Source organism: Falco biarmicus, chromosome 11 (genome assembly GCF_023638135.1).
Source record: "Falco biarmicus isolate bFalBia1 chromosome 11, bFalBia1.pri, whole genome shotgun sequence".
In the NCBI taxonomy this organism is placed as follows: domain Eukaryota; kingdom Metazoa; phylum Chordata; class Aves; order Falconiformes; family Falconidae; genus Falco; species Falco biarmicus.
In genome coordinates, this window is record NC_079298.1 from 37,829,564 (window position 1) to 37,844,045 (window position 14,482).

The window sequence follows — 14,482 nt, forward strand, 5'->3', positions numbered from 1 at the left end:
TATTCATGTGAACATCACAGGAGATCTCCTTGATATTGTTTATATAGTTAGGCCCACTATTTTAGAAATATTTGTGATATTGATGAAAATGTTATTGAACTGTATTTTGCACAAGAAAAATAACATCTTTTTCCTTAATAGCAACTTAAATACACTGAAAATTCTAAGCTAACAATGTGAAAAATAACACTAGGATAGTACATATTTTTGCATATAACAGCTATCTTCACTGCTACTGTCATATAATTGTGTAAGGGAATATATAACAGAAAAGTTATTCTATGAACTGCACAAACCCCCAGACAAACAGATTTCTTCTATAGAAACAAATTTTGTACGAACACGGTGTGACTCGCTCCATGCCCAGTTGGAAGTTCTGCCGAAGAGCCGGGCTGGCGTAGCCTGGGGAAACACCGCCATCTAGCGGCTCCAATAGGAACACCATGAACTGCTGAAGTAAATTGCAACGTGGCGTACAAACTGATACAATTTTCTAGTAAATAGTCTTCTAATAAATGGCTTTATATTTGACCAAGCTTTTCTTCACCTTACCAGAGGGGGAAGAAAACAAATCAAATCTTTTATTTAGTTAAAATCAAATATTTAATCCAAAAAATCAAATATCCATCTTCTTGAAACTACTCTTTTCAGGAAGGACATGGTATGGACAGTAGAACTTTTCTAAAATAAGAAAAAAATTCAAAACTAAATCCAGAAGTTTTTGTCATTATCTATATTTTTCTGAGAAGGCTGTGTAGGGACTGTGCTGGCAAATGGCAGAATTAAAACAGCTAAGAAAATAATAAAAGAAGCGTTAATAAGTGACAAATGGCTTTGGATAGAGATCTACTCCAACCCTGGCAGTGGGAGATTTTATTTAATTTTATGGTAGAACTAAGCAGGGAAGTACCCCCACTATCTCCCGAGGTAGCCATGGTACATGGCAGCACGCCAACACAGAATACCAGCAAAGGCTCTTGCTGCTGGAGTATTTTAAGGGTCCACAATTGAACAAAAGCTATGTCTGGAACACTCTGTGGATCCACCAGGTCACATGAAGCTAGAGTAACTCCCAACATGACAGCAGCAGCCGTGGAAACGGCATGGATTCAGTCTTGCAGTGTTCGCTACAGATGTCTAAGGTGAGCGTTTAGAGACATATTTACAAAATTTTTTTGCAAACAGGAAAAAAATTATCTCATACCCTCATTGCATTAGCCCATTGCTTATCACTTGTTTGTTACACACCACAAACCTCACAGTGCTACCGAATAGCACTTTGTAGGCATGTTTACGTAGGAGCCTGGATCCCCTCTCCCCATAACCAGTGAAATCAGAACAACTAACACAGCGCTGCACAGCATGAGGCGGACTGTGAAGGAACGAACACCTTTGCATACTTCCTTTCAGACTGTGTTACATGCTTGGTGCAGGGTAAGCATAACTTCAAAGTTTATATACACACTATATACACACTTAACTTAATCATCTCATAGATGACCGAGTATGTAGATGAGAGCCAAGTTTGTGAGAGAAAACTTGCATATTACTGGTCATAACCAAACAACAACTGAAGGCCAGCTAAGCTAATACTGATGTAAGCTTTTCTGATTTTACTTTCATTAATCAAATTTTAAAATTATTTTAAGAGCATAGTTTGGTATTTTAGAGGTAAGAAGCAGAACTGAAAGAATTTCCTTGTAAGGGAAGAGGGGAGGGGTAAGGCAGAAGACCAGCAAACTGAGTCCTGTTTATCAACGTTGCTATCTACTGTTCTAGGTGTCTCGGGAGTTCAAAAGCAGCATTTGTTTCTTTCTTTTCACACAGCCATCTGACTTTGCAAAGTGCCTTGTGGTCATGCATTCTTTTAGAAAGCATTTAGGACACCTACAGGGCAATTTACTTTTGAACTTTACTCGGTTTTGGTTTTTGGGTTTGTTTTTTTTTTTTTTTGGTTTGTTTAGTTTTGGGTGGGGTTTTTTTGTTGTTGTTGGTTTTGTTTTGTTTTGTTTTGTTTTTGTTTTTTTTAAGATGAAGGTGGTGAAACACTGGCACAGGTTGCCCAGAGAGGTAGTAGATGCTCTGCCCCTGGAAGAATAACTTTCAAGGTCAGGCTGGGCGGGGCTCTGCATACCTTGTTCACTCCAGGGGGGATTGGACTAGATGCATTTTAGAGGTCCCTTCCAACACAAACCATTCTATGAAAAATACTGAAAAGCATAATTCTTAAAAATGTTGTATCATTAGTTTTATATTTTAATAAAAATCTGAACTCCATCTGCATTTTGAGATGTTAAATGCCTGAAGAATGCCAGCGTGAGTATTTTGTTGCAGAGAAGCACACTCAGATTCCCCCCAGCCACCAATAAACTCGATGCAGCACACCATGATAAAAGCTACTGCAGCGGCACCTAGTCGTAGCAGAGGTTCAGACTTCCACCGCAGCAGTTACAAACCCAGGTTGTTCTAGTACACATAATTCACAGTCTACATAGGGCACAACAGGTTCCCCAGAACCAGGGGTGAGTAAGAAATATATGGTCGAAATAAAGAGCAGCAGACTTTGACAGAAAACTGGAGAAGTGTTCACATGAATGAATGCACATGCTGAAAGTAAAAACGCAAAAGACTCTCTAAAACCTCAATACCAAGGCCTGAACAAACCCTTAGAAGGCAGCCAAACTCACCGACACAACCAGACAATACAAAGATATAAGAAACTTATCACTACGGCAAAGATGTACAGAACATTAGCCATCCTGTTTCTTTTTGGGAGTTCAAACTAGTAAAAATTACTCTTCAGTTTTTGGGAAATAAGTTTTACTACATATCAATGACTGGTTCTTGCACCATTACTATTTTGTAAATGTGCCTTCTATGCTTACACAGGTATATGCATATCTAGCTAGCTACATATATACCTCCCTTCATGTCTGAGTGCACGATTTTGTAGAAACGTATCAGCAAGTAACATAGCTTCTCATTGTTCCATGAACAGTATCTATCAATACCGTTGCTTGCACACTAGGGGGAGAGGTAGAAAAGCGTTTTCTACCTTAATTAACATACATATCATCTTAATATAGCTTGGGGTTTATACAAATACATAATACAAGTAGTTGGGTAGGCTGTGAGACCAGTGTCATACCAGTTACAATGCACTTCAACTTGTAGTTTGACATTTATTTATATCACTACAAATAACGGTTGAACAAATCCAGGCTTTAAAATATTTTAAATAACATAAAGCAGTCATGGTTAATGTCTGGGCTTTTTTAACCTTTGAAGTTTGTCTCTATACTATACATACCTATATAAGAAAATAATTGAATTATTCAGACAATAGCCAATGAAGTATTAAGCTACCAGAGTTATGTAAAAATTAATGAAGTAATGCTTGCAGTAGGTTTAAGGAATCTGAACTAAAGACATCAAGTATAGTTTAACTCCATATGAATGGGGGGGGGTGTAGGTGTGGTTGTTTGTTTGTGGGTATTGGTTTGGTTTTTTAATTACAGATGACTGCCATAATTTTTTCTGATACTTTCCTTCCTTTCCCTCAACTCCTCATAAGTCTTTGTGATTACAATTTACTTGGACTTACTTTAATTGAGGTATTTAAAAATTAACTCAGATAAAGATACCTGAATTTTTTTTTATATTGTTTATGGTGCTTGCTGTTGATGAAACATTATCTCAGGAGAACTCTTTCTCAAATTTTGTCCTTGTTTTCACTGCAAAAATCAAATTACGTGGATGTTGATGAGATTATATACACCATCTCCTATTCTAGAAACCATACACTATTGTGAGTATAAATATACTAAGACAACAAGACAACAACAAGGACAAACAGAAGAGGGCAGGGAAACAAATCTTGTTATATACACTGATTCCAAGTTCTAAAAAGAGCAGAAAAAAAGATGGCTTTTTTAATATAGAAAAATAAAATATTAGGACTTTAAAAAAAAAAATAAGCAAAACACCCTTCCTTGGGAAAAATGCATAAAAATCTGAGATCCTACCAAAAGCTAAGGAGGGAATTAAAATGCTGTCCTAAAACTTAAAAAAAAAATACCCAAAATCCCACCTCACCATGAAATCAGAAGAGTTCCATAATATCCAAAAGCAACTGGCCTCATCTAATTGCAGTATGTTAGAGTAAAAAAAGAATGAGAAATTTCCTGTCCAAAAGTAATAGCTTGTATTTGCAGAGGTGAATCGTATGTGGTCTCCTCTTCTGCCTGCAGATGCCATTACTGGATCAAATTAAATCTAAGCTGCAGCTTGTTGTTTTTCTTCATCTAGAATATTCTCATGAGTCAGTGAGTACTAGAAGAGTTCACTTACCCTTAATTTCTAACATTGGTACATGTTCTTTAAAAAGCATAGCTAGAATATACTTTTTTCTAAAAATCCATGTACATACAGCATATCTCAATAAAGGTGGGCTAACATTGTCTGAAGGATTCTCAAGAAATCCAGTGTTCATATTCAGAAGATATACTTCCTCCCAGGACTGTTACCTTCACCTGAAATAAAGATGTTTCTTATTCCTGATTAGATATATAAAAAAGAACAGTTTCATGCCTACGCACACTTAGACTCTCACCTCTTTATCAATTGCCACAATAAAAATCAACTTACATTATATTTTTGTGCAGTTATTTACCTCATGCATTAATACTGGGTGACGTTAAAACATGTAATTTTAATCTTGTTTTCTACTATTAAACAAATGAAACTAGAGGCTGAATGACCAAAAGCACTAAAGTAGCAGATCAATACTCTCAGAATCGCTATGTATTTTTATTCATGCAGCACTATTTTTCAAATTAAGTATTGAACTGAAAAAATACTATTTCTTATTAACTTATTTATGTGACAGTATGAGGAGAATTTATTAGATTTTTCTTAGTTTTGCATTTTCAAATGAAACTAGGGTGCAGAAGTCTGAATACCCCACTTCACATTTAAAAAAAAGCCCCCCTCTTTCTTCCATGTTAGTCAATAAAATCCATGGGTCAAGTACATAAAGTTGTAATCACTTTTTACCTGAAATCTGACCAAAGATTTTCCTGAAGAAATAAGGACATTACAGTAAAAAAACAAACAACACCAACCGCAAAACACAACACCACAATAAACAGCCCACAAACTGTAGATTACATCAATACATACAACAAAGTAACTTCATATGTAAAACCATAACTTCAATAAATAACGCATCCAATTCAGAAATCTAAACATTTCTTCACAACACTTCCCACTCCCTTCCCCACGCATGCTCCTGACTGTTCACTCTGTTTCAGCAACACAGAGCTGAAAACTGTAGGTTTGAGAATCCAAGAGAAAAACTTTCAAGACCAAATTTAGTGCTCTTAGAAAAAGCATGACATCAGCTACTATAACGACTAGGTTTCAGCCAAAACTATAAAAGCCCTGTCCATGCAAGTGTGTGTGAATGGATTCTGTTGGTACCTATGACTGTGGATGGAGAAATAGCAACTAGAAAACATTAGCCAAGGACACATACATGCCGAGAGGCTTAAGCCCATCAGAGTCTTGTGGGTAAGCCAGAATAAGCCTCCACTTCAGGCAGCAGCTCACAGTTGTTGCTGCAACCTTGTAGTTATGAGTGATTTTTATGTGTGGGTGCAAGTAAAGTGTGAAGGAGTGAGTGAGTGTGCTGCCTGAACAGTTATCTGCTACAAGTATGTATCTTAATTCTATTAACAGTTAATAAAAAGGTGTTTTAATAAATACTGGTTGTGATCCCTCTCCTATCTCAACTCTTACAGCAGAGAAATATACAACACCAATACATATTCCTGCAAAATTAACTAACTTTGTGACATACTATAAGTAAAAACTCTACTTAAATTCCACTGGTTTGGTGTCTGCTTTAGTTTATGGTTTAGAAGAAACTCCAAAGGTACCATCACAAGAATATTCTTCTGTGTCTTGCCATTACCTGCCAGAAACTATCCAGACCCCAACTTTAGTCAGATCTGCAAAAATGCAGGATGATGAAAATACCTGGACTGCACTGCACAGCCGTCTCACCACTATGCCTAGCAGGTGATGCAGGTGCTGGGTCCAGCCATGTCTGACTGCTGCTGACTTGGCCCTAACACATACCCAGCTCCTTGGAAAGACTAGTAAAAAAAACACTAATAAAAAACCCTAGTACCGTTCAAATCAATCCATCCCCAAAATCTGCCTGCTATGATCCCAATTCTTTGACATTCATAATTTAGAGATAGACTAGCCTATAGTTATAAATATACCTTACGGCATATTACACCAATAGATTACAGGAGCCTCAGTGAGGCTTGTTGATGTATTAATGCAGTATGTTATGAGAGCACTAGCTCACTCTGATGATGTATGGGCACTGTATATATTGTAAGACTGAAGTACTTCAATGATGTAGAACTGTAACAAGGACACCAAGCTGAAGAAAATACTAGCAGAATTAGACTTTGTTAAAGTATTACTCTAAAACGTGACTATAGTATTAATAATGGGAGTAAGAGAGAGACTGCTTAGTTGACTGATTAGACATGGTTAGTTAGCATGGAGGGGAAAAAACCCACAAAAAACAAAAACAGCCCCAACCAAGCAGCTGGAAGCTATTGACAACATTTTCACTCATCCTGCAAAGCTAAATTTGCTATGATTAAGGTTGCCCATCCGATACCTCAGCTAAAAAACATTTGTTTGCATGGTCTCTCTCCTGAGTTTCAGAAAGGCTAAAAATCAAAGTCAGTTTGAGCTCCAAGTTTGTGAAAATCTTGTCTTTCAGTTTTAGAAAGAGAAAACAACACGGGCAAAATATTCTCGTAAAAACACACATAAAAAAACCCAACAGATGTTTTCTGAGCAATGCTTCTCCTTAAATACAAGAACAGAAACAAACATGATTAATCACCTGAGCAGGTAGAACATCAGTCACTCACACATATGTTGCAATGGGGACTTAACATAACATGACTATTATTTATTAGCAGAAATTGGAAGGGATTGTGTATTCTGACATTAATAGGTGCAGACTAGTTCATGAACATTCAGCCTCTAAGTGTGCACTATGAAGTATATTAGCACTTTCCTAATAGAGGAAAGAAACACAGTTAAAGTCATTTTGTTTCACTTGTGGGCTACAAAAAACACTTTTTACATGTGGGGGAAACTTTTTATTTGGGAGTAGGAGTGTGGTTTAGTTAATGTGACTTCAGTGTTGGGGTGTTTGATGGGGTTTGTGGTGAAGATGTATAAGGTGTGGTGGTGTAGTTGTTGAGAAGTGTGGATGGGGGGGTATGTGTGAGCATGTGGGTTGTTTCATTTAGTGTTTTTATGAAGGTTGTTGGGGGCTGTGTAATGTTCACGTTGATTGAGTTATACTTGGGGTGGTTGTTATTGGTAGGGTCTGTGTGTTAGGTTCTCGTGGTTGAATTGTACAACAACAGTTTTTCAAGCTGTAGGTCAGGGGTCCTCAAACTACGCCTGCGGGCCAGATACAGCCCCTCAGGGTTCTCAATCCGGCCCCCAGTATTTACAGACCTCCCCCTGCCCTCCCCCCGCCAGGGGTTGGGGGGGGGGAACCAAACAGCCGCAGATGACTGCCTGCCACTTCATCCATGTGCCGGCCCCCTGTTTAAAAAGTTTGAGGACCCCTGCTGTAGGTCCTGGATAGATGCCAGGCGAGAATACTCATGACTTATTTTGTGGGTTTTTTAGGGGTGTGTTTTGTTTTGGGGGCATTGGTGGTTGCATCTAATCCATCTCCTTATTATGGGGTTGTTGGGTTAGTGTTAGGGTCTGTTGCTGGGTGTGGGTGGTTGATGAGTTCAGGGGTTTCTTTTATCTCATTGATGTTGTTTTTGGTTTATTTGGGGGGGGGATGTTGGTGGGTTTTGTTTATTCCATAGCACTGGTGGGTGGCAGATCCTTTTCCTGAGGCTTGAGGGGTTTGGCGTATGGCAGGGTATGGTGTGGGGTTTGTTTTGGTGTTAATTATGGGGATTGTAGTTGGTGGTGGTGGTATTGGTTGTTGGGGGTTTGGGGTGAATACTGTTGACAGTGGAGATGTGTTTTCTGTTTGCTTGGATTTTAGTGGGGTGACTATGTTTTATTTATGTGTGGTTGGGTTGTTTTTGGTTGCAGGTTGGGGGTTGTTGCTTGCTTTGTAGTGTTGGAGCTTGTATGGGGGCTATCTTGTGGGGCGATCTGGGCAGTTTAGGTTTTGGGTGGAAAGTTTCAGTTTCCATTAATAAAAAATGCCAGCTTTGGGAGTTGGTGATGGAGGTTTGAGCCCTCTTTTTCTGAGGTGGAGGTAGGGGGAAAGGAATAATTTTGGGAAGAATTCAATACAAAAAGTGGATGATGGGGTGGGTGTTATTATTAAAGTGATTTTAGTGCCACAAGTATGTGAAATTGGAAATGGAAAAAAATGATGGAAAGATATGGTGAAAATGTGGGTATGGTATGCTGGTAGAATGGTTAGGAATTTATTGGTGTTGCTTAGAAAGATAAAGGAACATGAGAGGAGTTAATAGTGCATGTCCAATAAGCATTCAGATATATATTGGTATACGTCAGTGAAGTGGAGGTAACATAAAATGAATGGAATAGCAAGTGCATCAGTGTAAGGTTGATTCCCCGGATACGCAAACCGTCTCATTCAACAATCCTTGAAAGTGAGTAATCGTCTGGAGCCCAGCGATGCTCAGACCTAGATTGTATTCACCCATTGCACCCAGAAGGGCAACCTGTGAGGATTTCCCCAAAAAAAAAGAGAACCAAAGGCACCAAAAAGGTGAAATGTCGCAATCACGAACTGAACAGTTGATAAATAGCAAACCAGATGGCTTGTTGAAGAGCAAGATTAAGGGAATAGACAAGTTATGGCCCTGACAGAGGAACCAGAGGTGCAAAAGAGCAAGTTGTGCTAGGGGTGTAGGGGGAAAGAATGGTCTTGAAGCTAGTAACATAAAGCTAGGGTTATTGGGGGAAGGTATATGAGCATAAATCCTAGAATGTCTTTTGAGAAGTAGGGGTGGAATGGGATTTTGTCACAGTTTGATGTAATTCCTAGGGGGTTATTTGAGCCTGATTCATGGAGGAAGGTAAGATGGATTATGGTAAACCCTGCGATTAGGAATGGTAGGAGGAAGTGTAGGGCAAAGAATCAGGTTAGTGTTGGGTTGTCTACTGAAAAGCCTCCTCAGGCCCATTCGACAAGGGTTTGGCTGATGTAAGGGGATGGCTGAGGATAGGTTGGTGATGACTGTGGCCCCTCAGAATGATATTTGTCCTCAGGGTAGGACATAGCCTATGAAGGCTGTTGCTATTAGGGTAAGTAGAAGGATGATGCTTGTGTTTCAGGTTTCTTTATACAGGTAGAAGCTGTAATAGATGCTTCGTCCGATGTGTAGGTAGATGCAGATGAAAAAGAGTGAGGCTCCATTGGTGTGTAGGTTGTGGATCAGTCAGCCGTATTGTATGTTTCGGCATCTGTGGGCAATGGATGAGAAGGCTAAGGATGTGTCTGCAGTGTAGTGTATAGCTAGTAATAGGCCTGTTAGGATTTGAGTGGCCAAGCAGATTCCTAGCAGGGATCCAAAATTCCATCAGGCAGAGCTGTTGGAGGGGGTGGGGAGGTCGATTACGAAATTATTATTTTTAGTAAGGGGTGCAACTTTCGGATATTGGAGGCCATTAGTTTTTCTTTTAGAGTGTTAATAGGATGATGAGGGTTGATAGGGCGAAGGATCCCAGGTATGTTTTGATTAGTCTGGTGTGTAGAGTTGTTGAGGTTTTTGTGGCTACGCGTTGTAGGTCGGCAAGTCCTTCGGGGCCCATTTTTTTATATCAGTAGAGGTCAATTAGGTGAAGGGTGAATTTTTGTCCGCTGTTTAGCAGGTTTGTGGAGTTAGGACAGTGTGTTAGTAGATTGAAGTATCCTAGGTTAAGGGAGAAATTTGAGTAGGTGTTTGGTTTGGGGTAAGTTAAGGTATGTGCTATGTTTGAGAGTTCAAGTGCTAGAATGATGCCTAGGATTGTGACTAGGATGGCTGCATTTTTTGTAAGGGTTGGTATAGTTATTGTTGGGGTTTTTGTGGGGACAATGCAGGATGTGATGAGTAGGCCGGATATAATGGTGCCTAAGGCTAGACGAAGGATAGGGGTGGTGATTGTTGGGTTGTTTTCATTATTTGGTGTTGTTGGGGGAATTCCAGTAAATCCTGTTTGGACAAGGGTGGTTATGCAGAGGCTGTAGGTTGCCGTAAAGGCTGTAGCTAGAAGTGTCAGGGTTAGTGCTCATGTGTTTACGTAGGAAGCATTTAGGTTTTCAATAATGAGGTCTTTTGAGTAGCCTCCTGCTAGGAATGGAGTCCCTATTAGTGCTAGGTTGCCAATGGTTAGGCAGGATGTGGTTGTTGGGAGTATTTTTTGTAGGCCGCCTATCTTTCGAATGTCTTGCTCTCCATTTAGGTTGTGGGTGATTGAGCCTGAACAGAGGAATAATATAGCTTTAAAGAATGCATGTATTGAGATGTGGGGGGTGGCTAGTTGGGGTAGGTTTAGTCCAATGGCGACTATTATTAGTCCTAATTGGCTGGATGTAGAGAAGGCGATAATTTTTTTTAATGTCATTTGGGGTTAGGGAGCATGTGGCAGCAAATAGTGTGGATAGTGCCCCTAGACATAGGCATAGGGTTAGGGCAGTTTGGTTATTGGAGAATATTGGGTGGGTATGAATAAGAAGGAAAATTCCGCTACTACTATGGAGTGTAGTAGGGCAGAGACAGGAGTGGGGCCTTCTATGACTGCTGGGAGTCAGGGGTGTAGTCTGAATTGGGCTGATTTTCCTGTGGCTGCTAGGGTTAGGCGTAGTAGTGGAAGTGTTGGGGTGCATGTGGGAGAGAAGGCTTGTTGAAATTCTCAGGTGTTTAGGGTGGATGCACTTCATGCTATGCTTAGGATGAGGCCAATGTCTCTGACTCGGTTATAGAGTACGGCTTGAAGGGCAGCGGTATTGGCTTCTGCTCAGCCGTGTCATCAGCCGATTAGGAGAAAGGATCTAATTTCTACTCCTTCTCAGCTGATAAATAATAGGAATATATAGTTGGCGATGGTTAGGGTTAATATGGCAGTCAAAAATGTAGAGAGGTAGGAGAAGAATTTTGTAATGTTCAGTTCTGAGGCTATGTATCATGTTGCGAATTGTATGATAGATCAGGTTACAAATAGTGCAATGGGGAAGAAAATTATTGAGTATTGGTCTATTTTGAGGCTGATTGGAATTTTAAAGTTTGTGGTGAATTTTCATTCTCAGCATGAGGTAATGCTTTCTATGTTTGGGTATATGAAGAGTGTCATTGGTACAAGGCTAATTAGGAATTTTTAACGTGCTTTAACGGCACGGGTGGTGGTGGTTGGGGAGTTTTTAAGGTTCTTTGTTAGGAGAGGTAGGATTATAGGGGTGAAAATGGTTGTGAAAGTGAGGAGTATTGGAGGTATTGAGGAGTAGTGAGGTCTCCCTTGCTTTTACTTGGATTTGTGCCAAGGTGGGTGGCTCCTAAAACCAATGGATTACTGTTATCCTTTAAAATCAAGGGGGCTGAGATTTTAGACTCAGCTGCAAGAATTAGCAGTTCTTGTTGGTTGAACCTCCCCTTGGCAAGCAAGAAGGGTTTAACTTCTATTCCTAGGATCGCAGTCTACTGTTTGGGTTTAAACTATGCTTGTATTAGGGCATTCCAGAGATTAGGCTTGGATTTAAGATAAGGAGGAGTAAGGGGAGAATGTGGAAGGTTTTTGAGAGTTGTTCCTGCGTACTTGAATTTTGGAGGGTGGTGATATGGTTGGGGGTGGTTCCTTGTTGGGTTCTGAGAAGAAGGAATAGGGAGTATGAGGCGGTTAGTAGGGTTGCTGTTCCGATGACAAGGATTGTTGGGGTGGATCAATTGAATAGTGCAATTATGATAGTTAACTCTGCTGTTAGGTTTGTGGTTGGGAGTAGTGCTATGTTTGTGAGGTTGGCTGTTAATCGTCAGGTTGCTATTAAAGGTAAAAGGGGTTGTGGGCCTCGTATTAGTAGGAGGATGCGGCTGTGTATGCATTCGTAGTTGGTGTTGGCTTAGCAGAATAGTATGGAGGAGGTTAGGCCATGGGAGATTATGAGGATTATTGCTCTTGAAAATGATCAGGAGGTTTGGATTATGCTAGCTGCGATGACAAAGCCTATGTGGCTTACAGATGAGCAGGCAATGAGTGATTTTAGGTCGACTTGTAAGCAGATTGAGCTGGTTATTAATGCTCATAGTGCTAGGGCAATAAATGGGTAGTAAAGGTGGTTTAGGAGGGGGTTTATTAGGAGGGTTACTCATATAATGCCGTATCCTCCTAGTTTGAGGAGGAGAGCTGCAAATAATATAGAGCCTGCGATTGGAGCCTCTGCATGGGCTTTGGGGAGTCATAGATGGAGGCTGTACAGGAGTGCTTTCACCATGAGGGCTATTAATAGGGCTATGGTTGATAGGAGGCCCATTCAGGAGTGGGTCAGGGTGAGGTGATTTATCTTTATTATCATGAGGTGAAGGGTGCCGGCTTGTAAGTGCAGGCTTAGGATTGCGACTAGTAGTGGTAGGGAGCTGATAAGGGTGTAGAAAAGTAAGTAAATGCCTGCGCTTAGGCATTCTGGTTGGTTTCCTCAGCGGGTGATTAGGATCAGAGTTGGAATTAAGGTTGCTTCAAATGAGGAGTAGAACAGTATTAGTTCTGTGGCTGAAAATGCTAGGATGTTGAAACGTTGAGAGATGATTAGGGTGAGTGAAAATTCATTTTCATGAGGTGGGTTCATGTTGTAGATGATTTTGAGAGGCTAAGATTATAAGGGGCAGGAGTCAGCAAGTAAGAGCAAGGAGAGGGGAGGAAATTTGGTCAATGCCTGTTCATTGGGTTAGGGCTTTGTTGGGGTAGTAGGTTGCGAGGAGTCACTGTAAGCTGAGGAGGGCGATTAAGAGTCTGTGGGTTATGGTATTGATTCATAAGGATTTTGTTGGAGATAGGAGGGCCGTTGGGAGTAGTAGGAGGGTTGTAGGAGGTTTAGGTTGTGTAGGTGGTCAGAGCCATGAGTACATGTTGAGGCTACTAGTGCTGCTAGGCCTGTGCCAGCTTCGCAGGCTGAAAATGTCAGTATGAGGGTGAACGTTATGATATAATGTATGAGGGTGAATGATGTTGTTTGGTTTTGAATAGGTAGAGTTGAGAGGGCAATGTATATGGATAGTATTACGCTTTCTAAACATAGTAGGGCAGAAATTAGGTGAGTGCAGTGGAAAGCTAGTCATAGGCTACTTAGGGTAAAGGCTGAGTAGAAGTGATGATGAAGAAGTGGCATAGAGAAAGTCACAGGTTAGGACTAAGATCTGTTGAGTCAAAATCAACTGTCTCAGTTAGACTAACTTTCTGTTTATCCTGCTCATTCTAGGCCTCCTTGTAGTCATTCATAGATTAGTCCTAGTGTGAGTAGAAGAATGATTGTGAGGGCTCAGGTTAGAGTGGTGGTGGGGGATTGTAGTTGAGTGGCCCATGAAGGGGGAGAAGAAGTGTGATTTCTAGGTCAAATAGAAGGAATAGGATTGCTACTAAGGAAGAATCGGATGGAGAATGGCAGTCAAGCTGATCCTAGGTGGTCAAAGCCACATTCATACAGGGATAGTTTTTCTGAGTCTGGGGTTATTTGGGCGAGTCAAAAATTCAGGGTGATTAGGATGATGCTTAGGGTGAGAGATAGGGTGAGTATAAAGATGATTATGTTTATTGCTCTCCTCTAGGGTTATACCAGATTTTGGAGATTGGAAGTCAATTGTAATTAATATACTAGGAGAGCAGGATCCTCATCAGTAAATAGTTACGTAGAAGAATAATCAGATAACATCTACGAAGTGCCAGTATCAGGCTGCGACTTCAAATCCAAAGTGATGTAAAATGGAAGTTGATTAGTCGTAAGAGGCAGATTGAGAGAAAGGAGGATCCAATGATTACATGGAGGCCGTGGAATCCCATGGCGATGAAGAAGGTTGAGCCGTATACACCATCAGCAATTGAGAATGGGGCTTCATAGTATTCTATGGCTTGGAGGGCTGTGAAATAGATTCCCAGTAAGATGGTTAGACTGAGGGCCTGAATTGCTTGTTTGCAGTTTCCTTCTGTAATGCTGTGGTGGGGTCATATTACAGTGACTCCAGATGCTAGGAGGATGGCTGTGTTAAGTAGGGGTACTTCTATGGGGTTTATGGGTTTGATTCCTGTTGGGGGTCATTGTCCTCCTAGTTCTGGTGTGGGGGCTAGGCTGGAGTGGAAGAAGGCTCAAAAGAAACCCAGGAAGAAAAATACTTCTGATGTGATGAATAGGATTATTCTGTATCGTAGGCCTTTTTGTACTGTGGGTGTATGGTGGCCTTGGAATGTG

The 14,482-nt window shown here is 40.5% G+C and overlaps 1 pseudogene; it reads right to left on the bottom strand.

The window, feature by feature from the left end:
* Positions 1–8,882: 8,882 nt before the first annotated feature.
* Positions 8,883–9,721, bottom strand: LOC130156948 (cytochrome b-like; annotated as a pseudogene).
* Between the last annotated feature and the right edge of the window lie 4,761 nt (positions 9,722–14,482).